The sequence below is a fragment of the Felis catus genome, chromosome A3 (genome assembly GCF_018350175.1).
Source record: "Felis catus isolate Fca126 chromosome A3, F.catus_Fca126_mat1.0, whole genome shotgun sequence".
In the NCBI taxonomy this organism is placed as follows: Eukaryota; Metazoa; Chordata; class Mammalia; order Carnivora; family Felidae; genus Felis; species Felis catus.
Genome location: NC_058370.1, coordinates 9,381,770 through 9,407,189, shown reverse-complemented (window position 1 = coordinate 9,407,189; position 25,420 = coordinate 9,381,770). Strand labels below are relative to the sequence as shown.

General features: G+C 42.2%; 1 long non-coding RNA gene across 5 annotated transcripts in view; it reads left to right on the top strand.

The window, feature by feature from the left end:
* The window catches only part of LOC111559754, a 496,575-nt gene that overhangs the window by 415,448 nt on the left and 55,707 nt on the right, over window positions 1-25,420 (top strand). The window contains exon 12 of one of the 5 annotated variants that reach the window (XR_006595057.1): window positions 19,247-21,840. The exons of 3 other annotated variants lie outside the window; for them this stretch is intronic. This is a non-coding gene — a long non-coding RNA (uncharacterized LOC111559754). Of the gene's footprint in view, window positions 1-1,822; window positions 3,865-19,246; window positions 21,841-25,420 lie in introns of those variants that run through there. One more of the 5 variants, XR_006595062.1, reaches the window with a different exon arrangement.

Below are 25,420 nucleotides of genomic sequence, written 5' to 3'. Positions count from 1 at the left end.
CCCGTACTTATTTCCTAGGGTGGCCACAACAAAGTACCACAGACTGGATGGCTTAAAACTCTCACAGTTCTGGAAACAAGAAGTTCAAAGTCAAAGGGTTGGCAGGGCCATGCTCTGTCTGAAAGCTCTAAGGGAGGATCTATTCCATATCTTTCTCATAGCTTCAGTGGCTGACATCCTTCACATTGTCCCCTCTCAGCACATATCTCTTCTCTTTTTATGAGGACGCCAGTCACATCCCTGTAAGAACATCCTTTTAGCTTGATTACGTCCACAAACGCCATATTCCAAATAAGATCGTATCCATAGGTACCAGGACTTTATATGAGGACCTTAATATCATTTCAAGGGGGACACAATTCCACCCACAATACTCTCCATCCAAAGTAGCTTCGCCCCACATTTCTCTGGTCATTATTGCTTTACTTTGTCTTGACCGTGTCTGAAGCTATCCTATTTATTGGTTTATTCGTGTTAGCTGTCTTCGTCGCTGAACATAAGCCCTGTGAGATGAGAAAACCTTGATTATCTGGCGTGCCACTATCTGGCACTATCTGGCGTTGACCATGTCTGAAAGGATGTATATTAAATATTTGTTGGAGTGAATGAAGCAGCACTAATGCTCAAAGAATAAAAAATTACAGAGGAGGGGCATGTGGGTGGCTCAGTCCATTAAGTGTCTGACTCTGGGTTTCGGCTCAACTCACGATCTCACAGTTTCATGGGTCCAAGCCCCGCATCAGGCTCTATGCTAATGGTGTGGAGCCTCCTTGGGATTCTCTCTCTCCCTCTCTCTTTCTCTGCCCCTGCCCTTCTCACGCTGTCTCTGTCTATCTCAAAAGATAAATAAACTTAAAAAAAAAATACAGAGAAGCAGATTTTAGTTCACCATGAGGAAGACTTTGACATAATTAAAGCCCACTCAAAATGAAGTACCTGCTGTTTTTTTTTTTCTTTTTTTTTTTTTAAGTAATGAGTTCCCTGTCTTGGGAGAAGTTCTTTCCAAGGCTGGGTAATGTCTTAGCAGGGATGCTGGGGAGAGGATTCACATGTCAGTTCAGGAATGGATTTATGACCTCTAAGGACCTTTTAAATCCAGAAGTTCAATAATTCTATATTTGAGCAGAGACTTTTAAAACACACCGTGTCTCAACGAAATGTCTCTAATGGTGAAAACTTCAGGCAGGCGTAAGTTTCCCAGCACAGCCTCTGCCAGGTGAAATCTTGTGACAGGCTTCAAATCACATTACGTTTGTAGCCTCCCTTACGTCTCATGAGTCTGTTCTTTGCATAGTTTGAATTTCTTCTTCTTTTATTTATTTATGATATTGGGGGGGGGGGGGCTGGGCCCTTTCTATCTAAGAGAAAACAACGGAAGGAGATTGAACATTTCTGTTTGGGATCCCTTTAATGTCCTCAACTGAGGCTGTTACAATGAGATCTTGTATTAAGTTGGCCCTGTCTTAAGAAAGAACACCTTCTCTGTTGTAAGCTCTTGCTGCCAGGGGACTCAATGTTACCAGAGCAGTCAGCTTTGATTTGTGTATCAATAATGTCGTGTCAGTAGCCAGAGGGGATGGCATCAGGGCGTTCCAGATGCTTTTATTGGTGCTTTTGCTGGAGGATGATTTCAAATTAACTTCAGTCTCTTGGAAGGCACCGAACAGGAGAATGCTATTTCCCATTTGTAAACAAAATGGTGAATAATTACGGGAGAACCCAAGACAGGCTGATTTCTAGGAAATGTCACGTCTGCAGATCTTAATTTTCTCCAAGCACTGGTGCCCTGTTCCTCCTTCTCCTGTTGCTTATATCTTCCCAGGTAGAATATTGAACAGGACCTGGTTACAGGGCGATCGGTAGCCTCACAGTCACTCAACAAAGTAACTGGACTCTTCTGCTGCCGTTGTAACCACAGGGCAAGGATGGGAGGCTGGAGAAAATGGAGTGGGGGGTTTTAAATGGTGTTCTTTCAATGTAAAAGAAAAAAAAAGTGCGTTTGTATGCGATGGCAAAAGTAATAGTATATAAATTTTGAAGAACACTGAAAAGCAAAGGGATAAAACCACCAATTACCTGCGATTCTAGCTACTGCTTACCATTTCAGTGTATTTTGACTATTCTCTTCCTTCTTCCCTCCCTCCCTCCTTCTCTCTGTGAAATAACACTATTTTCTCACTTAATGATATAAAAGAGAGGCTGGCAAGCCTCTTCTATAAAACCAGCCATCAACGGTAAGAAAATGAAAGGGTGTGGCCATGTTCCAACCAAATCATTCACAAAAACGAATGATGGGGCAGGATCTGTCCCACGGCCATAGTTTGCAGACTCCTGGTACAGGATGATATTTTTTGCTCATCACTCATATTTTTCAACACCATTTTTAAAGGTGCCACAGTATACCATTGGGTTGACACACTATCCTCTTTTAGACGGTCTATTGTTGCTGAACATATAAATGGTTTCAGTTTTTCATTGTTATAAGTAATGCAGTAATGAACATTCTTGTGGCTAGATCTTTCAACATATTCTTGATTATTTCCTCAGTATACATTAATTAAAATGCCATTGATAAACCTGAGGTATGTACAAAGCCCTCACCGATTTGTTTCACCAAAGGCATGCAGTTATACAGTCTGCTCCACACACGTAGGCAATTTTCTCGATGTTTTCCTAGGGTTGAGTGTAAATTCCACACGTCGTGTTATTAGGGACTCTGAAATTAGTCCCAGTGATTATTGTCCTACGGAGACAGGAGAGCAATAGCTAAAGAGGTGTTTTCTGTATCTTTGGGGTCATGAATATTTTGGGAATCTGCAAAAAACAAAGGCTAGTCTATGAAGGAAAGTGCACACCCCACAAAATTCTTCCTGGCTTTTCAGCAGGTTTCAAAGAAACCTAGGACAGTAAAGTTACAGTAAAACTTAGTCACCATGAAAATATCTACTTTCCTGGAAACACAAACCCACATGGGGTAAGGACTTATGCCTGTTTATCTCCTCTCTTTTTAGCCGAGTCTGTTGGATCTTTAGTTTTCCCGTTACAAATTCTTTAAATCTAATTTTAAACATTCTTATTTTTGTTTCTTAAATGCTATAATCCCAGTTGTGCAAAAAAAGTGGAAAAAGAAAGAAGCAGGGGGTGTAGAGAGGTAGAGGAAGGGAGGGAGAGCAAAACAAATTATGACAAAAGTGAAAAGAACAAGAAAGGAAACAGAAGCAGGGGACAGGACGATGAAGACGATGTCACTGGGTTTGCTCCCATTTCTGAAGATTTGAGGACTATGTGACCAGGGCCCCAAGTCCCTGAGCCAACTTGAGGCCTTTCCATTGGTGTTGACAGCCAAGTATCTGGCCACATCATTCACCGGCATTTATTGAGTGTCAGGCCAAGCATGGCCCCAAGAAGATTTTATGGGGCACAAATTCGCATGCTCCATGGTCTGTCTGGTGACACAAATAAGGCATGCCACCTCATGGGGCCCTGGGCAGCAGTATGTTGGAGCACACAGGTCTCGATGTAAGTAGTCAGCTCGGCTCAATGTGCCGTGAAAGAACGTGGGCTCAACTGTACCAGCTAAATCCAAAATGCAGAGTTTTGTGTAAATCTCCCAGTATTAGAATGTTGGCAATGATCTTTTTTTAAAATTTAGATTCTAAAGAGCAAAAGGGGCACCCATCTGGGCTTCCACGGACCTACCTGTAGCCCATAGGGAGAGATTTTGTGACCTCTGCAGTAAATAGACATACTGTCTTTCTCCGACTGACTTATTTCGCTCAGCATAATACCCTTCAGTTCCACCCACATTGTTGTAAATGGCAAGATTTCATTCTTTCTCACCGCCAAGTAGTATCCCATCGTATATATTAACCACATTTTCTTTATCCTTTCATCAGTTGATGGACATCTGGGTTCTTTCCATAATTTGGCTATTGTTGAAAATGCTGCTATAAACATTGGGGTGCATGTGCCCCTGTGCAACAGCACTCCTATATCCTTTGGGTAAATTCCTAGTAGCCACTTGTATGTAGAACTTGAGAAACTTAGCAGAAGACCATGGGGGAAGGGAAAGGGAAAAAATAGTTTCAAACAGAGAGGGAGGCAAACCATAAGAGACTCTTCGATGCAGAGAACAAACTGAGGGTTGATGGGGGGAGGAGCGGAGGATAGGGGAAAATGGGTGATGGGCTTTGAGGAGGGCACTTGTTGGGATGAGCACTGGGTGTTGTACGAAAGTGATGAATCACGGGAATCTACCCCCTCCCCAAACCAAGAGCCCCCTCTATACACTGTATGTTAGCCAACTTACAATACATTATATTTAAATCAATAGACCCTTTGTGACATCATAGCCGACCTTTGCTTTTAGTGCCATATTGGTATATTCTTGGGTAGGCATCCCTCAAGTTCTATATATTCTCTTGAATATGGTTGTATCCTAATGGAACATCTTTTTCTTGGTCATTTTGTTCAAGCAGCTAAAAATATAATGTGCCAAGAGAAAACACACAGAAAATCGGAGCAAGTTGGCTTCTCTCCGAAGCACCTTCTCCCTCTACATCAACTTTACTGGGACGTAATACATATACAGTAAAATGTACCCATTTTAAGTGTACGGTTTTATGAGTTTTCAAGAACGTATATGCCTCCGCAACAGCAAAGGCATAGAACACTTGGAGCACACCAAGAAATTCCTGGTGCCTCTTTATAATTAATTCCCTTTACTCTGAGCTCTTTCCACAACGCTAGGCAAACACTGAACTGCTTTCTGTCACTATACTTTTATCTGTTCTGGAAATTAACTTCATGGAATCATTCAGCATGTATTTTTTTTTTGTTCTGACTTTTTCACTTAGCATAATGTTTTTGAGATCTATCCGTGTCTAATAAGTTTCTTCCTTTTTAATCCTGAGTGGTATGGATCTGTTCGTTACGTGGATATACCGCTATGCTTTTATCCATTCATTTGTGGATGGACAGCAGGATTGTTTCTAGTTTGTAGGTGATCATAAGTAAAGGTGCTGTGAGCATTTGTATATACATCTTTGTATGGACGTACATGTTCCCCTCTGTTAGGTAAATACTTGGAAGTAGGAGTCCTGGATCACCTACTAAGCTAAATTTAATGGGAAATTGCCAGAACGTTCTTCAAAGTGGTTGCACCATTTTAAACTCCTGGCATTAAAATTTGAGAGTTCCAATTGTTGCACATCCTTATCAACACTTATTGTTGTCAGTCACTGTATTTTAGTGATTCTTGTGATGCAGCACTATAGAGTTGTGGTTTCGGATTGCATTTAAGTCCATCTGATCTGTATGTGTATTCTTATGTGAATGCCATGCTGTCTTGATCATAGTACTTGTACACACAGTCCTCAAAGCAGATAGTGTAAGACTTCCAAGTTTGTTCTTCATTTTCTTTTTTTTTTTCAAGTTTGTTTATTTTGTGTGTGTTTGTGTGTGTGAGAGAGAGAGAGAGAGAGAGAGAGAGAGAGAGAGAGCGAGCACCAGGGAGGGGCAGAGAGAGAGGGAGAGAGAATCCTAAGCAGGCTGCATGCTGTCAGCACAGAGCCCGATGTGGGGCTCGATCTCACAAACCGCGAGATCATGACCTGAGCCCAAGCCAAGAGCCGGATGCTTAACTGACTGAGCCACCCAAGCACCCCTGTTCTTCATTTTCAAAAGGCTATTCTAGGTTATTTAGGCAGTTCTCCATATTTCCATATAGATTTTTAAATCAGTTTATCAATTTCTACAAATGCCTGGTGAGATTGTGAATGGGATTGCATCGACTCTGTGGGCCATTTTAGGGAGAACTAACATCTTAACAATATTGAATCATCCTGCACAATCCATGCACAATCCATGATCCTGTGTGCCTTTCCATGTATGTAGGTCTTTTTTTAAATATTCTCTGCAATATTTTGTATTTGCAGCATACAGTTCTTGCAAATATTATTTTAAATATACTCCTACATATTTCATAGGTTGTGATGCTATTGTAAATCATACTTTTAAATATCATTTACCAATTCTGCGTTGATCATATCTAGAAATGCACCTGTTTTTGAATATCAACCTTGTTGCCTGTGACATTGATAAATTCATCAATTAGTTCTCGTAGCTTTTTTGTAAAGTTCTTAGGATTTTCTCTGTTCATGATTATACCATCTACAAATAAAGACAGTTTAACATTGTCCTTCCTAGGAAAGGCTTTTATTACTTTTCTTTGACTTACTGCACTAAGACTCCAGGACAACTAGGGCAGAACTGGTAGAACAGACCTCATTGCTTTATTCTTGATCTTGGGGGGAAAGTTTTCAGCCCTTCCCCACTTGGCACGAACGGTGGAAGGTTTCGGTTGTTCTTGGTACCCTTTTCAGGTGGAGAAAGTTCTTCCTACTGATATTTTGCTGGAAATGTTTATCATGCGCTCGTATTGATTTTAGTCAAATACTATTTCTGCATCTGTTCTGCTGGCAGTATTTCCCCCCTTTATTCGGTTACATGGTGAATTCTATCAGTTTTCAAATAGTAAACCAACTTTGCTTTTCTGGGATTAAGTGCTCCTTGGTCCTGATGTTCTACGTCTTTTACATCTAACAATGGATTCTATTTACAAGTACCGGTTAAGAATTTTTGTGTTTGTGTTCGTGAGGTATTCGTTTGTAGTTATTTTCTCGTGTTGTAACTCTGTCTGCTCTTGGCATTATGTTATTGATGTCCTCAAAAAATGAGGTAGCAAATGTTCTCTGTTTTCTGAGCGTGTATAATATTAGTAGTATTTATTCTCAAAATATCTTATGGAATTTATGAGTGAAACCATCTGGGCCTGGAATTGACTTTATGAGAAGAGCTGTAATTATAAAATCAAGTTTTTTTTAAATAGATTTAGGGTTATTTTGAATTTCTAGTTCTTTTTATGCCATTGTTGGTCATTTGTGTCTTTCAAGTATCCAGCTCTTGATTTCTAATATCATTCTCTAATGAGAAAAGTGAAAACCCTGTAGAGAAATATTTAAAAATCTTTAAAAAATTATATATATGTAATATATATAATTTTTATTTATTTTATATATAATATGCATTATATATATAATTTTGATTTATTATATATAATATGATTTTTATTTTGTATATGTTATATACACAATTTTTATTTATTTTTATATAAAATATATTTGTATATTTTTATTTATTTACATGTATATAGACTAGCAAATTTCAAAACTAGAAAATTTGGGTGATCTGGCAATCTGACAGGAATGGGTCCATATTCTTCCTTAGCAACAATCAGCTGGAGGTGAGTAGAGACTCCCCCCCCTTTAGAAGAAGCAACATCTTCTGTGTGAACCAGGCACCATGGCTCACAGACCCTAAGTATAGGCCTCATTCATTTACATCAGTAATTTCCAACTGGGGACAACTTCACCCTTTGGGGGGACATTTGGCGGTATCTGGAAATATTTTTGATTGTCCCATAGGGCTCTGGGGGGTACTACTGACATCTAGTGGGTAGAGGCCAGGGATGCTATTAAACATCCTACAATGTACAACATAGCCCCACGAACAAGTCTTACTTGTCCCAAGACATCAGTAGTACTAAAAGTCAGAAATCCTGAACCTGGCCCCTCTAAGAATGTGGGTTAGCATTTCCAGCAATTTCTGTAAACCCAGGCAAGAAGACTAATATAAGTAGTTTCCAAAAGGCTAGTCTTTACTCCTCTATGCTTCTCTGAGAAGATCGGGCAGTGAGACCCCATGACAAAGTGCAGCAGCAGCGTCTAATATTGGGACACATGTTCTGTGCCAGGCACTAACCAAGTGAGGTGACATAGCCAAAATCCTATAAGGCTCTCAACAACTTTTCAAAGTAAGTATCATGACGATGGAATTAAAATTACATTGTTATTGTTGCAGATGACAGAAACACTTCTCAAACAGACTTGGAGCAGAAACCTCTTTTCTTAGCACAAGTATAGATCTTCCTCAACTTCTGACGGGGTGACCTCCTGATAAACCCATCGGAAGTTCAAAATGTAGTCAGGCCAATGTGCATTTACTACACTTAACCTGCCATCCATCTCAGCTCCGCCTAGCCTGCCTTGAATGTGCTCGCAACGTATACATTAGCCTCCAGTTGGGCAAAATCATCTAACACAAAGCCTATTTGATAATCACGTGTTGACTGTCTCACTTGATGTCCTGAATACTGTACCGAAAGTGAAAGACAGAATGGTGAATGGGTGCGGGATGGCTGTCGGTGTATCGGTTGTTGACTCCGGGGACCATGGGGCTGATGGGGAGCTGTCACTGCCCAGTAAGTATCACAGGAGAGGATCAGCTCACATACCGCTAGCCCAGGGAAAGGTCCAAATTCAGACTCCCAAAACTGGTTTCTGCTGAATGCGTGTCGCTTTCGCACCATTGTAAGGTCGAAAAATTGTTAGTCAAACCATCATAATTCGGAGACTGTATTTAGATGCTGGAACAAGACAGCCTGGGTTTAAATACTAGCGCTGTTCTTACTAGCCCTGTGACATGGAACAAGTCACTACCACTCTTCGGACCTCTGTTTTCTCATCTGAAAATGGAATACTAAGAACATGCTCCTCACTGTATTATTTTGAAGACGTTTTTAAAAAGTCAATGCCTGAAAAGTGCTCACAACAGTATCTGGTGCATAGTAAGAGCTCAGTAAATGTTAGTTATTGTTATGGTATTTATTATTATTATTATTAGTTATTGTTCTTCCTCCTCTTCCTCTCCTCCCCTCTCCTCTTCTCTCTTCCTCCTCCCCCACCACCTCCCCCTCCCCCTCCTCCTCCTCCTCCTCCTCCTCCTCCTCCTCCTCCTCCTTCCCCTTCTTGTTTGAGTAAAAACTCAGGCGATAAACAGGAGTGATAGTTCTGAGTGTTCAAGGCATTTCATCAAATCTCTTGCTGTCACCCTCTCATTTGTTCTCAGCTTTTACTTCCTCTGTTTCTTAAGCCCTCTCCCGAGTGTTGACAAGACAGCCATGAACATGTTCATACTCTAGAAGCTCAGCAAAAGCTGTAAGTTCCAGAAAAAGGCCAGAGCTACTCCCGTTGGCCCGGCTTGTGTCATCCTTAAACGAATCCATGTCACTGGGGTGGGGGAAGTGCCTGGGTTAAGTGCCCACCCCTGGGCCTGGTGAAGGAGTCAGCCTCTCTCGTGCCACATGCGCTGAGAGTGGGGAAGGCTGACTTCCCAAAGGAAGATGATCTCTTTTTGGTTTCACGAAAGAGAAGAAATCTCAGCAGACAAAAACGATAGCACTACAACTATTTCCAGTTTACGGAAAACTGTCTCTGTAAGACGAAGGAATTTTCGCAAGGAGACAAAGCTAGTAAGTGCAGGAAGAATTCAATTCCTGACTTCTTAACATTCAGGAACAATTCAGTATTAGGAAAACCTGTATTAATAGATCAAAAGAAAAATGTGTCACCATAGATGCTGAAAGGCTTTTGATAGAAGTCAATATCCTTTCTTGATAGATAATCCCTTCTAGCATTAAACTTAAAAAGCAGTGGGACAGACTTTGAAGAAAATGACTTTAAATTGTTTCTAAGGGACTTAGAAGAAGACTTTTAAAAAATGGATATTGGCATGATTTTCATTTTCACAAGCAAACCTATATATTTAACATGGCTTCAGTAGAAATGCGATCACTTTTTTTTGAGCTAGAAGATCTAATTGTAAAGTTCAATAAAAAGTGTATAAGTAAAAAGTGTCGGGGAAATTCAGCAACATATTCTAACACTACAATGACGAAACCATGGTTCTGGTGCAGAAAAAACACATCAATGCAACCGAATAAAGTTAGAAAATAGGCACAAATAGCTATGGAAATTTATGACGTAAAAGAGCGACACTAACTTCATTTTGGAAAAGATTGATTATTCAATAGGTGATGCGAAGACATCTGAATAGCTATTTGAAAACAAACAAACAAAAGGAATCCTACCTCACTCCATTAAAACTTACACTAGATGTTCAAGCATTTAAATGTAACTTACTAAGTGGAACCTGTTATGTCCTAGAAAATATGGAAGAATTTTTTGCCACAGAGTGAAAAATCTCTTGCTCTTGGCCAATGTAATCACATCGAGGTGAGGTTGTGAGAGATTAAGATGGGCCCTAACTCAGTGACTAGTGTCCTCACAAGAAGAGGGAAATTTGGATGCACAGATGCTCAAGGAAGGAGGCTGTGTAAAGGCAAAGTCAGGCATTGGAGATGCTACCACACCAACGTTCGCCAAGGATTGCTGGTAACCATCAGAAGCTGGAAGAAGAAGGGAGGATTTTCCCAAGAGCCAATGGAGAGAGCATGACCCTGCCACCATCTTGATTTGGAACTTCTACCCTCCAGACTGTAAGGGAATAAATTTTGTTGTTTGAAGTCACCCAATTGTGGTTAATTTGTTATGTCAGCCCTAGCAAACTAATACAAATATTTATAAAGAATTTGCATGGGGGGAAAGATGCCAAAAACAAAACTAAGGCAAATGGGAAACGTATTTGTAACTCATGTGACAAAGGACAAGTTTCCTTACCAAGAAATCCTGTAAATCAGTATTTTTCAGAAAATCAGCCACTTCGTAGGAGATGAGCACATGAAGTTATGTAATGAAGTTACTATAGCTTTGTCGAGAGAAATAAATCATTTATGTGGGACTCACATAAAGTGATACTCTAGTGAGTGGCCTCCGATCTCGCCTTTCACCCTCCTCAAGACCATACATGGCATCTTATCATATTCTTCCTGATCGCTTTAGTGACTAAGTAGCTTTTGCTGAAGCATTTTTAAGGAAAAGAAGGAATCACATCAACATACCATGTACTGAAACGTCATTTTAAAAATCTCTCTTGGGGCGCCTGGGTGGCGCAGTCGGTTAAGCGTCCGACTTCAGCCAGGTCACGATCTCGCGGTCCGGGAGTTCGAGCCCCGCGTCGGGCTTCTGGGCTGACGGCTCAGAGCCTGGAGCCTGTTTCCGATGCTGTGTCTCCCTCTCTCTCTGCCCCTCCCCCGTTCATGCTCTGTCTCTCTCTGTCCTAAAAATAAATAAACGTTGAAAAAAAAAATTAAAAAAAAAAATCTCTCTTCAAATCTTTCTTTCCTCAAAGTTCTACTCAGGGGACCATGTTTTCTAGTCTTCCTGGCCTTTTCTTCTGGCCTATGTAATTCCCAATGCTGCCTTTCAAATATTTTCTATTTCCCCTAGTAACCTAGCTGTCAGCTTGCATAAGAGCCAGCAAAATAAGCTTAGCAGTTAGCTGGTCCATCCTTCGAAAACCTTCAGGGGCCAACCACTGTCATACTCATGGGGTTTCATTGATCCAGTCATGTTGCCTTTTCTTGGAGCAGAGAAGCAGGGGAGGACTCTGCTGCTAAGAAACGATATCTTCCCCCAGATGGCCACCAATCAAGGCTGGCTTCCTGGGTGCGTAACCTGGGCAGCTGTACTGGGCCCACACTCAGAAAGGCCCCACGCTTGGTTTTAATGCTCTGTTGCCACTATTTTGAAATTTTTGATCAAGGGGCACCACATTTTCACCTGCACCGGGCCCCACAAAGCATATAGCCAGTCCAGACAGGGAAAGTATTCAGTAGGTGTGCCTGGTTGGCTCAGCCGGTAGATCGTAAGACTCTTGATCTCGGGGTCATGAGTTCGAGTCCCATGCCGGGTGTAGAGATTACTTTAAAAAAAAAATTTTTTTTTAAAGAAACTATGGAATAAATGGATATTATTCTTCTTACTCAAAGCACAAATGTTTTATCCTCTGAATGGCCAAGAGATAGAGCCTCTCAGATCTTGGTGTTAAAAAAAAAAAAAAAAAAAGCAAGAGGCAAATGGGGAGAAGAGAGAAAAAAATTAGCTTCATGAACTCAGAAGGCAGGAAAGCTGGCACCATTGCCTTTAGCAAGATGCTATCTGACATCTTTTGGCTGAATGCATCCTTTCATGGGGTGATTAAACAGCAAATATCTCTGAGTAGCATAATGTTTATTAGACATTGCTCTGTTAGGGCAGCTTGTGTTTTCCTTGTATTCTGTTTCCGTGTTCAAGTGTGTACAATTTGTTGATTTAAATAAAATTTAAAATAAGCCGTGCTGCTTGAAGACCTGCTGACAGGGCCTCGTGGGAAACTTTGAGAGATTTCTTATTAGGAAACAATTCTGTTTCTGTGTCATGATTTTCTGCACCGAGTCTCCCCTCCAGCCGCTCCCCTGCTCTTAGCCGTGCAGTTCAGCAGCCCCCGCACCACTATTTCTACTTTTTGGAAAGTTCTTCTGGCTCTCTGAAATATTTCTATCCATGAGGCAAGGGTTCTGTTTGTCCTCCCCCCCCAACCCCCGCCACCGTCCCCCAGGTTACTGGAGAAAAGGGACACGCTTGCCCAGGACAAGGACCATGAGTAACACATACTAGACGTTTTAGATTTTTCTGTGATGCTGATCATCCATTCATTCAATATTTTGATTAAAAAAAATTAGTCGATGGCAAAGTATGGAGAAATGAGTGCTCTTTCAGGCACTGGATAGAATACTGATGTTGCTTTAACATAAAATTACCTATGATCTTGACGAAGCCATTCGCTCCTCTGCTTGGAGCCTAGAGGAACCTTCACACCAGGCACAAGGGCACCTGCGTAAGGATGTAAGTCGCATTCCTCGGGGGAAGTACAGTGACTGGAAGAAACCCGTATGTCCATCAGAAAGCGATGGCTACATAAAGTATGAAGGCGAAAATGGGGTGCAGTGGTTTTAAAACCAATAAGAACAGGGCACTTGGGTGGTGTAGTCAGTCAAACGTCCGACTCTTCATTTCGGCTCAGGTCATGATCTCGCTGTTCCGGGAGTTTGAGCCCCACGTTGGGCTCTGTGCTGATGGCAGGGAGTCTGCTTGGGATTCTGTCTCTGCTTCTCTCTGCCTCTTCCCTGCTTGTGCCCTCCCTCTCTCTCAAAATAAAGAAATAAATTGAAAAAAGTTTTTTGAAAAGAATAAGAAGGATCCCTGTGGGCCCACATATACAAGTCCTCAAGACATATTTTTGAGGGGGAAAAGAAGCAAGTTGCAGAAACAGGACTTAACCAAAGGAGGCCTTTTTTAACCACCACAAGGTTCTAAAAGCACAAAACGGTATTTTGTACGTTCCACGGGCACAGACATGTGCATGAAAGTCTTCGGAAAATCCCAAGAGAAAGCAAAGTGATGCAGAGGTTACCACACTAAGGGGGAGGCATCATGGAGAGGAAGGTGCTAAATGGAATTTCATTTGTATCTGTGACACCATACTTTGTAGGAGATTTTATGCCTTTGTTATTATGTAACGACAAATTAATATTTTTAACTGGCACAAAAACGTGTCCGTTATAAAATTCAAGGAATTCTGTCCAAGGAGTCCAAATTCAAGGAGTTAATGTTACCTACGTAGTTCCTAAATTAAATACTTTACTATCGAATACACGTTATAGGCACATAGGCTTTATATGTGACACAGTATCCCTGTATTTCTTCATATGGAATTTCTGAAGATTCTTGACACGTGTTCAAAAGTACATTTGAAACTGTTGAAATGAATGCCTACCCTGGGGCAAAATCTGCCCTGGGCTGCAGGGCATGGCCGTGACCAAGCAGGGGTGGGGGCCCCGGCCTCAAAGAGCTTTTAGTCCTGTGCCACCCTCGACAGAACGGTGGCAGAGAGACCACTGCATGAGCCCCAGGGAAGCAGAACTTGCAAACACGAGGCACGGGAATCGGCAGTTTTCTTGAGCTTCCTTGACACTCGGTACACGCACCAGCTCTGAAGCGCTCCCGGTGGCTAGTCAAAGCTTCTGGCCGTTTCCCCACCCCCTAACCCATGATCCTAGGTGGCTTCTTCAACAGAATTGCCCTTTTCTTATTCATTTCTTCACTTGCTTATCTTTCTGCCCCACTGGACGCCTCGTGGGGAGAGTCCAGGTGCCTCTTTGTTGGCATCGCCCCGCACCCAGCCCTACGCCTGGCACTTCGCTATCTCGTAAACCTCCAGCTATCACTCGCGTGGGTGCGTGAGTGAGTGAAGGCTGAACGGATTCATTCCCTTCCGTCTCCTAGAGGTGGAGGTCCCTTAGTGCTATTTTACCCCCTCCTGTCATACCCAACGTTTAATTTAGAGAAGAAAATGATGTAAATGACTAGAATTGCCATTCATTAAGAGCCCTACTATGTACTCCCTGCTGTATAGGATTTGGTTTTCCCGTTACCCTTGCTACAGAGCGAATCACCCCAAATTTGGTGGCCTAACACAACCATTCTCCTATGCTCTCAGACAGTGTGGGTGAGGCAGCTGGATAGGGCACAAGGGGGGACTAGTCTCTGTCTCACAGTGCCTGGGGGATCCACTAGGAAGGCTGGAACACTAGGGGTGACTGGTGGTTAGGAGCTGAAATTATCTGGGTGTCTTGTCTCCCATGGCTGATGGTCAATGCTGGTTGCTGGCTGGGACTTCAGCTGGGTTTATGGATAGTAACAACCACACGTGGCTTCTCCACGGGGCTGCATGGGCTTCCTCATGGCGTGGCAGACTCAGGGTATTTGGACTTCTTACTCAGAGTCCAGGTGTGAATGCCAAGTGCGATGCAGAAACTGCAAACTTTTATGACCCATACTCAAAAGGCATACGGATTCATTCCTGCCACATTCCGTCGGTCACAAGTGAGTCGGAAATCTGCCCAGACTCAAGGGAAGGAAAATTAGACTCTACTTCTGGATAAGGCACTGGGTATGTTCTAGAAATCACGGCACGGGAGATCGTTTCACTGCCGTCTTCAGAAAACACAATCTGCCATACCTTCCTAAAACCCCTCCAATAGGTGTGAATAATCCATTTTGTAGATGAGGGAGCAGGTGCAGAGAATACATAATTTGCTCAGAGTCGAACAGCTAGACAATAAGTGTCTGAGCGGGGATTCAAACTCAGGTCTGCTCATCCCCAGAGCTCCCTCTCCCCAAACCTCAGTGCTGTCACATCAGGTGGAGGTTATATTTACGTGTTTCATCCTTTCCTGATTGTTTGTCAGGGAGACATATCCAACTCCCCGGTGTTGCCTTACGTAGAGGTTGTGTCTTCTTGCAATTTACAACGGTATTAACTGATAACAATAACCTGAGCTTCAGTAGTTAATAGGCAGGCATTGAAATGAGCCCCCTCTGAAGGTCCAGAGCAATTGCTATTAAGAGACCGGACTTGGAGCAGAGTTTGCAACTTCGGGATGGCAGCTCATCCACAGCGATCGTTGACCCTGGTGAAAAATGATCCTCCCCCTTTGTGACACAATTATTTGGGTATTTACCACAAAGGCCCTTAACCGGGCCTTTTTCGATCAGAAAAGAAGAAATAAGCTGAGATGGGGGGGGAGGGGCAGAAATAGCTAAATTTAAATGTAACTGCTCACATTGTTTTGTCCTTAGATGGATGGTAGGTCTTTCTCATTATTCACCAAGCACAGACACGCTACCAAGAGCGATTTGGCAACTTGTGAAGATAAATCACAACCAGGATGGCTGCCGTCACTGTCACAGTTGAGAGCGTGGCTCTGGGGGCTGAGTGTGGGAGGAAATACGTGCACGGGCCCCACTGGGGCAGAGGCAGAGAGAAAAAGGAGGACCCGGAGAAAGGAAAACAGAAGAAAAGCAATAAAAATTCCATGTCTCCCTCTATGTTGCTCCCAAGTGCCACGCTTTTGAGAGAACTAATGTTTTTGTGAGTCCTCAACAGGTCAGGGAGAAGACAGATGGCAGGTTACTAAGGCAGGCTGGGAGGGAGGTTATGGATGTAACCATCCAACAAGAAGAAAACACAGATTCAATATGTAGCTCAGGAGACACTGGAGCTCAAGAGCGTCCAGACACTCGAAGAATCTGAAGGGAGTTGTATTTTCAAGATATTTTTAGACACAATCCTTTACACAAGGCCCAAAGCTGAGATCCTCCCAAATTGTCTTTGTTTATTCTATTTTTACAACCTAACATTTTTTTGCGCTGATAAAAGCAGCATCTTCTAATAATACAAATTTTAGCAAATATAGAAAAATGCATAAACCCCTTAATCTTTTCATCCAGGAGCCACCAGTATAAATATTTTGTTACGCAGCTTTCTGGTGCTTTCTTGCGTGTTTAGGCACGTAACTGTGTGTATTGCAAAAGTAGGCTCGCATGAAATCCGATATTTTGTGACCTACATTTTGCCCTTCGTATATCACCAGTGCCTTTACGTGTCACTAAGTAGACATTTACCTAATCATTTTTAAAAGATGCACGATTTTCCCTGGTAATATTTATTATCTAACCAATCTGCTATTCACTGCATGGTTAGGGGTGCGAATTGTTTTATTGTAAATAAAAGTATACGAACATCCTGGCATATATACTTTGGGGTGTTTATTTGCCCGTTTGCTCTGGATACATCTCAAAGTGGATTTTTGCTAAGAAAAGTGAGGCACATTATTAATGCGTTGTATACATACTGTTAAATTGTTATCTTGATGAGGGGCTCCTGGGTGGCTCAGCTGGCTAAGCGCCTGACTTGATTTCGACTCAGGTCATGATCTCACAGTTCGTGAGTTCGAGCTGCGCGTCCGGTTCTGTGCTGATCGCACGGAGCCTGCTTGAGATTCTCCCTCTGCCCTCCCCCTCTCTCTGCCTCTACCCCACTCACTCTCTTTCTCTTTCTCTTTCTCAAAATATGTAAATAAGCATAAATAAACAATAAGAAAATTGTTATCTTGATGAGCTGTACCAAGAGTTATCTAAGTCGAAGCTAGAAGTTAATGCAATTTGCATCTTTTTCTTTCTTTGTTTCTCCTTCCTGTCTCTTCCTCTCATCCCTCCCCTTGCCTCTTTCTCTTCTCAGTGGTGAATCAGTACCTACTATTGGTGAAGCAGTTATATCATGTGCTTTCCGACGAGGGCGCGGGTCCAGCAACCATGGCCCGTGGGCCAATCTAGCCCACCATCAGCTTTCGTTCAACCCATGAGCTAAGAATACTGTTTATATTTTTCACGTTTGACTTAAAAAACAAGAATAATACATCATGATACATAAAATTATAAAAAGTTTAAATTTCAGGGTCCATAAATAAAGTTTTACCGCAACACAGCCACTCCCCTTTGGTTTACATATTTTCTATGGGTGCTTTGGCCCTAAAACAGCAAAGCTGAGTAGTTGGGACAGAGACCGTATTTGGCCCACCAAGCGTCAGAAGTTCAACAGTGGAGGGCCATCTGGGTGGCTCGGTCAGTTAAGCGTCTGACTTCGGCTCAGGACATGATCTCATGGTTCATGGGTTTGTGCCCTGCGTTGGGCTCTGTGCTGACAGCTCGGAGCCTGGAGCCTGCTTCAAATTGTGTCTCCTGCTCGCTCTCTCTCTCTCTCTCTCTCTCTCTCTCTCTTGAATAAATATTAAAAAAAAGAGAAAGAAGTTCAACAGTAGCCTGACACTACGTCACAATGCCTCTGTCATGCATCCTCACTTCATCTCATCATGTAGGCTTTGTACTGTCTCCCGGCATCACAGGAAGGGTGAGTACCGTACAATAAGATATTTTGAGAGACAAAGAGAGAGGCCATATTCACATAACTTTTATTACAGCGTATCGTTCTATTTTATAATTATTAGTTATTGATGTTAAGCCCTTACCGTGCTTGATTTACAAATTAAACTTTATCATAGGCATGTAGGCGTAGGAGAAAACCTAGTATGTATAGAGTTTGGTATTATCCATGGTTTCAGGCATCCATGATGGTCTTAGAACGTATCCCCCACAGATGGGGGGGCTACTGTATTCAAGATGGAAGGGAGCTGTTCTGCTCTGCTCTTTGGATCCTTCTTATTCAGCCCATCCTGGCTTGAATGTCACCAACTCAGATATGCCTCCTCTGGATAGATATATCTATATCTAAAGCTATATCTAAAGCTATATCTAAATCTATATCTAAATATCTATATCTATATCTATATCTATATCTATATCTATATATTTATGTCTATATCTATATATTTATATCTATATCTATATCTATATATTTATATCTATATCTCTATATCTCTATATCTCTATCTCTATATCTATATATCTCTATGTCTATCATCTCTATCTCTATCTCTATCTCTATCTCTATCTCTATCTCTATCTCTATCTCTGACAAGATATTCAATACCTGACTCAAGAGGAACGCAAGTTAAAATTTTACCAGGACGTCATTTTTCCTTTCCCAGTTTGCACACCTCACACAGTTTGATAAAACCCTCTGGGGGGTGAGAGTATGGGTAATAGGCCTTCTCATTTATGACGGATGGCAATCCAAATTCTGCAACCTCTATGGAGGACAATTTGGCAATATTTATCAAAGTTATAAATGCACTGACCCTTTGCCCCAGCCAGCCCCCTTCTAGGCATTTATTCCACAGACACCCTCCCACGTGTGGGGGATGACTTGTATTGAAGGTTATTTAGTGCAGGGTTGTTGCGAAATTCCCTAAATGCCTCCAGGTTCAGAAAACTTAATGAATAATTTATGCTGTGACCACATACTGGAGCGTATTACATTTGTTTTTGTTTTTTTGAAAGACCAAGTTCTTTATTAGCTGATCTGGAATGATCTCCACGATAAAAGACTTTAGGATTAAAAAAAAAAAAGGTGAAAAACGGTGTGTATGATATGTTACTGTTTGTGTAGAAAAGAAGAAAAAAGAGTGTGTGTGTACATGCACGCACTTAGATGTGGGTGCGTTTGTTTGCATAGGAAATCATATCCGGTGACCGCGAGATTTGAGAGAGGGGTTGCAGGACAGCCAAGAGGGAAGGTGGGAGGAAGCCTTCTCCTCCGAATGACTCAACTTTGAGTGTAGAACAACTAGGTGGCTATGTTATCAATCCCAACACTGAGAAGAAAGAAAGAGAAAGAAAAGGTCAGGAGAGGAAGAGAGAGAGAGAGAGAGAGAGAGAGAGAGAGAGAGAGAAGTCAGTCCTGGACCAGATCGAATAAACAAAGCTGCTCATGGTAACAAGGCTAAGTATCTCCCACTTCCCCAGTGGTTATAACAAAGTAAGAAAATTAGAGAGACAAGCCACAGCCTCTTGCTTCTTTCATGAGGCTCCCGGTTTCTCTGATGATTCTGCAGTAATTAGAGAGAGCCGATTCAAGCCTCTAAGCCTCTTCTCTCTGCCTACCCAAGGGACGGATCCCACCACCTGCACGGCCATCTAGAGAGAACCCGCCAGATTCTTCTTCCTGGCAGAAGGGAAGACACAGCCCTGTTCCTGGGGAGGGCTCTGTGATGTTGATTGCTGTAGCAGCTACTGTCATAGCTCACTTCAGCAGAAAGGATTAGACTGTCCTGAATATGTCAATCAGATATCAAAGATAAATGAAGTTTGAAAAAATAAAATGTGCGATTTATTTTTAAAAAATAGTCTTTGGGAGACACCCAGAATGCACTTTGAAAAATCTAAGGGAAATATGTCAGGAAAACAAATCTGAGCTCTGCTGTCCAACTTTAATTTTTCACTGATAACACTCAAGCAGGCTGCAGCCCGGCCAATAAATAAAGATTCTCTCTTTCCTAATGGTCTCCAATTTCCATCTGCGGGGACGGAGGGCCTGAACGTGCTCCTGCCCCCTCCTCTCAGCCCGGCCCACCTCCCCTTTCCAGGTGCCCTGGGTGCTAATGAGCTGGCACTGGTCCCCAGTGCTCTGCCCCAAGGACATCCCATCCCTGCAGCTCCAGAAAAGGCATTCACCAAGGCATCTGCTAAGCTGCCTTGGCATTGCTCACCGGTTGGGCTTGGTGATGTTTGGGGTTTTAATTCACTTTACTAAAATTGCCTTTCATTCACTTGGTGACAGGTAGTTATTTGTTTTCAGGGTTCCGTTTGACATTTATTGTTAGCGCAAAACACTAATAATAATAATTAGCGCCTTTTTAGAGTTGTCTGGGGTTTTCGTGTTGCCGCATTGTTACTATAAAACATCCCGATGCTTTGCTGTATATAAGATAGTATGATGGTATTTAAATGTAACAAAGGGGTTTATTATACTCAGGCCAGATTGCAGTATCTCTGAGCCCCCCTCCCCCGTGAGTAAGCCAAGACTTAATATCCTCTAAACTTGTCTGTAATGCTAATACCTATCTTTTTTTTTTTTTCTTTTTTTAAGTAGGAAGAAAACCTCACCCAGCCATGCATGGTCTGTTTGTTTGCTTTTAGAAACAAGCAGACAAATCTACAAATTATTCTCTAGAACTGGGTAGCCGCAGGCCACATGTGGCCCGTGGTACATCATTTGCTGACTTCTGTTCTAGAATATTCTTTGGATGTCTCTGTGAATACTACGTGTATTATTTAATTCTCACTGCTGGATAGATCTCAAAGACCAGCTCTCTGGTCACACATCTAGGTCTGTAATCCTGGGAAAGGTACTTTCCTGGAATGTCTCTGTCATGTCTCTGTCCCCTGTTTCCAAAGAAAGCTGACAGATCTGAGCCACTGGAGGTTAGTAATAAAAAAGAATACGCATGTTGGACAAAGCAACCAAATTAATAAGAAAAGGACGAGGGTGGACCTGCTTTCCCTTTCCACTAAATCTACCCCGTTAAATGATACGGGGAGAGTTTCTTGGGCTTTGAAGTGGGACTTCCATGGCAAGGTCATGGTGAAGTGCAAATCACACGGTGACCCAGTGTCAGGGTCGAGTCCTAGTTCTGACGTGCACCTTGCCCATCTAAGTGAGTCCAAGAGATCAGAGGGGGGCAGGCCTCACGGTCTGGACTGGACGCATCCCAGGTTTGCTTTCTACTTAGAAGATGTGTCCACATAACAGAGACTATACCCTCCAAGGTCCAGGCTGAGCAGCTCAGAAGTGGCTCGTGCTTCTCTAATCACACCATTCAGATAAGTGGCTCCCTCCATATATGGGCTGGAAGAAAGGGCAGAAGTTCTCTTGGCTTTTCCGAAAGGCCTGAAATTCCTTTTCTGTGAGTCAAAGTGGGAAGGCTGGAGAAGAGGAAACATCTCTGAATCATTGACCATAATCCAATGGATTATCTCAAATCTCCCACCAGATACAGACTCCCTGCCACGACTTTATGGTTACCTCTAACTGATCATTTTAAATTTGAGTTCCATCAGCCAGGAACATCTGAGCAGGAAGCAGATAGTGCGGTTAGGTAAAATCAAGGACAAAGGCAATTTTCTCTGTGGCTATTTCTACCAAGTTCCGGATGAAAGATAAGCCTCCAATATGTCCCCTGCCAGAGTCCATCAAGGCTGGAATTGAGACTGAGTACCAAGAATGTGCTTGGGACAGGTTGGTTCTTTGCAATCAGACACCCGGAGTTCATGCTCCACAGTTACCGCTTGTTAGCCCTGTGACTTTTACTCTCCTCATCTGAAATACGAGATAAAAATATCATCCACGCTGATGTTACCATGAGAAATATATGAGATCACGGATAATAGATATCAAGCACTGGGTACATAAGTTGGCACATAGCATGTGCACAGTAAACAGTTGCGGCAAAAAGTATGCCCTATGTCCTGAGTTTAACTTGTTTGACAAACACCCTTATGTTGGTTAACCACACAAGGTAGGAGTCAAAGTCTCGTTTTTTAGCTAATGAGAGTGAGGGCCAGAGTAGTGAAATCACCTAGACAAGACCACAGAGCTAGGAAGGGCCAGTGCTCAGATCTGGATACAGACATACATTCTTTCCCTTTAGCTGTGCTAGTTATTCTGGAGAACCACTTAAAAGGAGTTTTTGTGGGGCGCCTGGGTGGCTTGGTGGGTTCAGCGTCTCACTTCGGCTCAGGTCATGATCTTGCGGTTCGTGAGTTCGAGCCCCACGTCGGGCTCTGTGCTGACAGCTCGGAGCCTGGAGCCTGCTTCGGATTCCGCGTCTCCCTGTCTCTCTGCCCCTTCCCCACTCACACTCTGTCTCTGTCTCTCTCTCTCAAAAATAAGGAAACATTAAAAAAAAATTTAAAGGAGTTTTTGCAAGTACCCCTTTGTCCCATTTTCCCAGAAAAAATCCCTCCTGTCCTTCTAAGCTGGACCTGATGCTGCCTCTGTGATGTTCATTCCACCTCAAGGACCACTGCGCAAACTGGTGTTGCACAAGGACGCTTGCTTTGAGCAGCAGCTTGGCGGCCAAGAGTGACCCAAAGTCAGGTGGTGAGGAAATCCTGGCTTCCTATGCTAGAGGGAAAGTTTCCAAGCCAGAGATCATCTTCTCTCCACAATCACTCACAAAATGTCCTTCTTTCTACCTGCCGTACCAATGCACCGTTTTATCTAGAAAGACCATTGCGTAGTGGAATGGGCAAGCCCAAATTGCATCCGCTGCTAAAACGTGAAACGGAGTCTTCACGTCACAGGACTGCCTTAAAGTGGAGAACAGAGGGTCGAGTAGTGTGCCAAATTTTAAAGGTGAATAACTCTTTGATCCAACAATTCGGTTTTCAGCAACATCTTTTGGAAGTGATCAGATATGTGCAGTTATAGGTATGAGAATGTCATTTCAGTGTTTCCAAATAAAAAACAGTCCGAATTTTTCTCTTCTGGAGATTGGAGAAATAAACTCGGAGATGGCTGTTTACTGACGACCATCTGGCCGGGAAGAAGTTTAGGGAGACCTGGATTGCTGGCTGGACTACAGTCTGTTCAGTAAAAGAAGTGATGTTATAATAGCTTCATAGATGGATGTCTTTACCTCCTTCCCTGCATTCAAAGCACCGTCAAATCCTGTCATCCAGAGCTCTACAATAATCCACCAAATGACCACTTGTCATGGCGGCCATTGCTTCCACCCCAATCCGTACATATGTACCCATTGTGTGGCCAATTGCACACATTCCCTAACTAGTCCTCCCGCTTCCTTTACGGCTCCTCTAAAGCCTTCACCCAGCAACCAAACTAACCTAGGAAAAATCCAAGTCAGATTGGAATAAAATCCAGACCACTTCCCGTGGTACCCAATCTGAACTGGCCTCTGACTCTCACATAACTCCACCCCTTCCTGCTCTCTGTGCCCCACACTAGCTGTCTTGCTTTTCCTTGAACTGCCATTGCAATCTCCTTATCACTGCCTTTTCACTTGCTGTCTGCCAGGGTGGCTTTTCCTAGCTCTTGACACAGCCTAAGAGCTTCGTCTATTCTAGTTTCTATTCAAATGTCCCCTCTTCAAAAGAGTCCTTTTGAGCTGAAAATCGCTCTCCCACCACTCTACCATCATTTCCTATGTTAGGAACTTTTTTTGAGAGAGAGAGAAAGAGAGAATGGGAGAGAGAAAGAGCTGGGAGGAGGGGCAGAGGGAGAGGGAGAAAGAGGATCTCAAGTGGACTCCACGTTCAGTGCAGAGCCCAATGTGGGGCTCGATCTCAAGACCACGCGATCACGACCTGATCTGAAATCAAGAGTTGGACACTTGACTGACTGAGCCACCCCCAGGAGCTATTTTTTTAATGGCACTTATCACTCCCTGCCTCGATTTCATATATCAAAGTATTTACTTGTTTACTTGTCTTTGTCTCTAGAATGTAAGCTCCGTGAAGACAGCATCTTATAGTTGCCTCTATCTCCAACACCTAGAAATGCACCTGCCACAGAAAAATCAATGAATCAATCAATCTTTTATTATTAAATAAACAAATATAAATCTGCAAAGTGACACCCTGAATTAATTTTGCTTATCCACAGGCAGGTGGAATTGTAAACATTTTCTCCTCTCTTTTCTGTTGCCTAAATTTTCCACCCTCAGAAGAGCAAAAGTTACTCTTGTGATTATGCAAAGCAATTAAATTCATTTTATATTAAATGAATAATAATAAATTAAGGAACAAAAATAGAATATAGCCCTTGAAGGAGCCAGTGATTGCCTTTCACTGGAAACTCTGCCACTGGAATTTCACTTGATGATGAGTCTTTCCCTTCCCTTTAAGTCACTTTTGGACCCCTCCCCTAAAGGTATCATAATTCAAAGTTTAGAAAAAGACAATAATGTTTACAAGAATCAGATGCATAACCTCTTATGCTGGAGTTCACCAGAAGGACTTGGACGAAAAATTCACTGTCTTTGCCGTGCCAGGATTTGGTATATATTCATCTTTTTCTTTTTTCTTTTCTTCTCTTCTCTTTTCTTTTCTTTCCTTTTCTTTTCTTTCATTTTTTTTAACTAAAAACTCTTGATCTTAAAGAAATCTCTGACAGTATAGGCTCCTTCTCTTAGTAAGCTGCCATTTTAAGTCCGCTGTTGAAGTTTAAACTTCTGTTTACCTCCAAAGTAATATTGTCTGCAAGACAAAAAAAAAAAATGACTTTGGCATTTGCAAATATTTCTGAATATGTAAATCTTTGCAGGAACGAGATGTCTGAGAAATAGTCCTTTGTACTTGGCTGGACCTAAAGGATCCTCTTGGAAGGATCACAAAGCCCAGGGGGGAAGAAATGATGATGACGTCACTTTGACAACATCACTTAGGAGCAGCAATTTATGTAGAACTTTGACCAAAAGTGCGAGAAATCCCCATGTAAGCCTCAAATGGTTCTTCACGAAGTCTGACCTACATCAGAATCGATGACACTAAAGTCCTATATTTTACCCACAAGACCACATCTTTTTTTCAAAGCCATCCAAACTTGTAAGGATTAGTGGCAAATATTACATCTGCTTATTTTCAGAACAAGATGTCAATTTAAGAAAATTTTTAAAGCCAGGTCTGGTGAATATCACTCTCATGAAAGATTATGATTCTATGGAACCACTTCATGTGGAAAATGGACAATTTTACAGAGACATCAGAAATCATCTTCTACATCCTTTTGAGGATTTTCCAGAAGAAAATATGTATAATGTCCTAATTGACATGTTGGTGGAAGCATTGTAGACTTTGTGGGTAACTTGGAAAATACACTTTTAAACATATCTTGGAAACCTTAGCAGCACTGAAGTTAAAGAATGAATTCAAATGCTCCAAAAGTACTCATTTGTTTTCTTCCTAAGTTTCCTGAAACAGAATTCTCAGATGAAATATTTGACTACACAAAACCATTTATTTTGGTAGCATTTCCACCATTAACCTTAGATCATCTCCTAAAGACAGCCAGGAAAGAAACAAATAAACACAGCTCATTCATCACGAGCATGATAATAGGACATTTTATAAACAGAGTGTTTTCCATCCAGAAAGAACCATGTAATTTTAGCAAGGCACACAGTGGGTATTACTCAGGCAAGTACAAAACACTTGCTTCACAATATTAAGTGATATTATTGATACTATAATTATTTAAAAAGAAGGAGGAGGGGGAGGAGGAGGGAGGAGGAGGAGGAGGAGGAGGAGGAGGAACAGAAGCA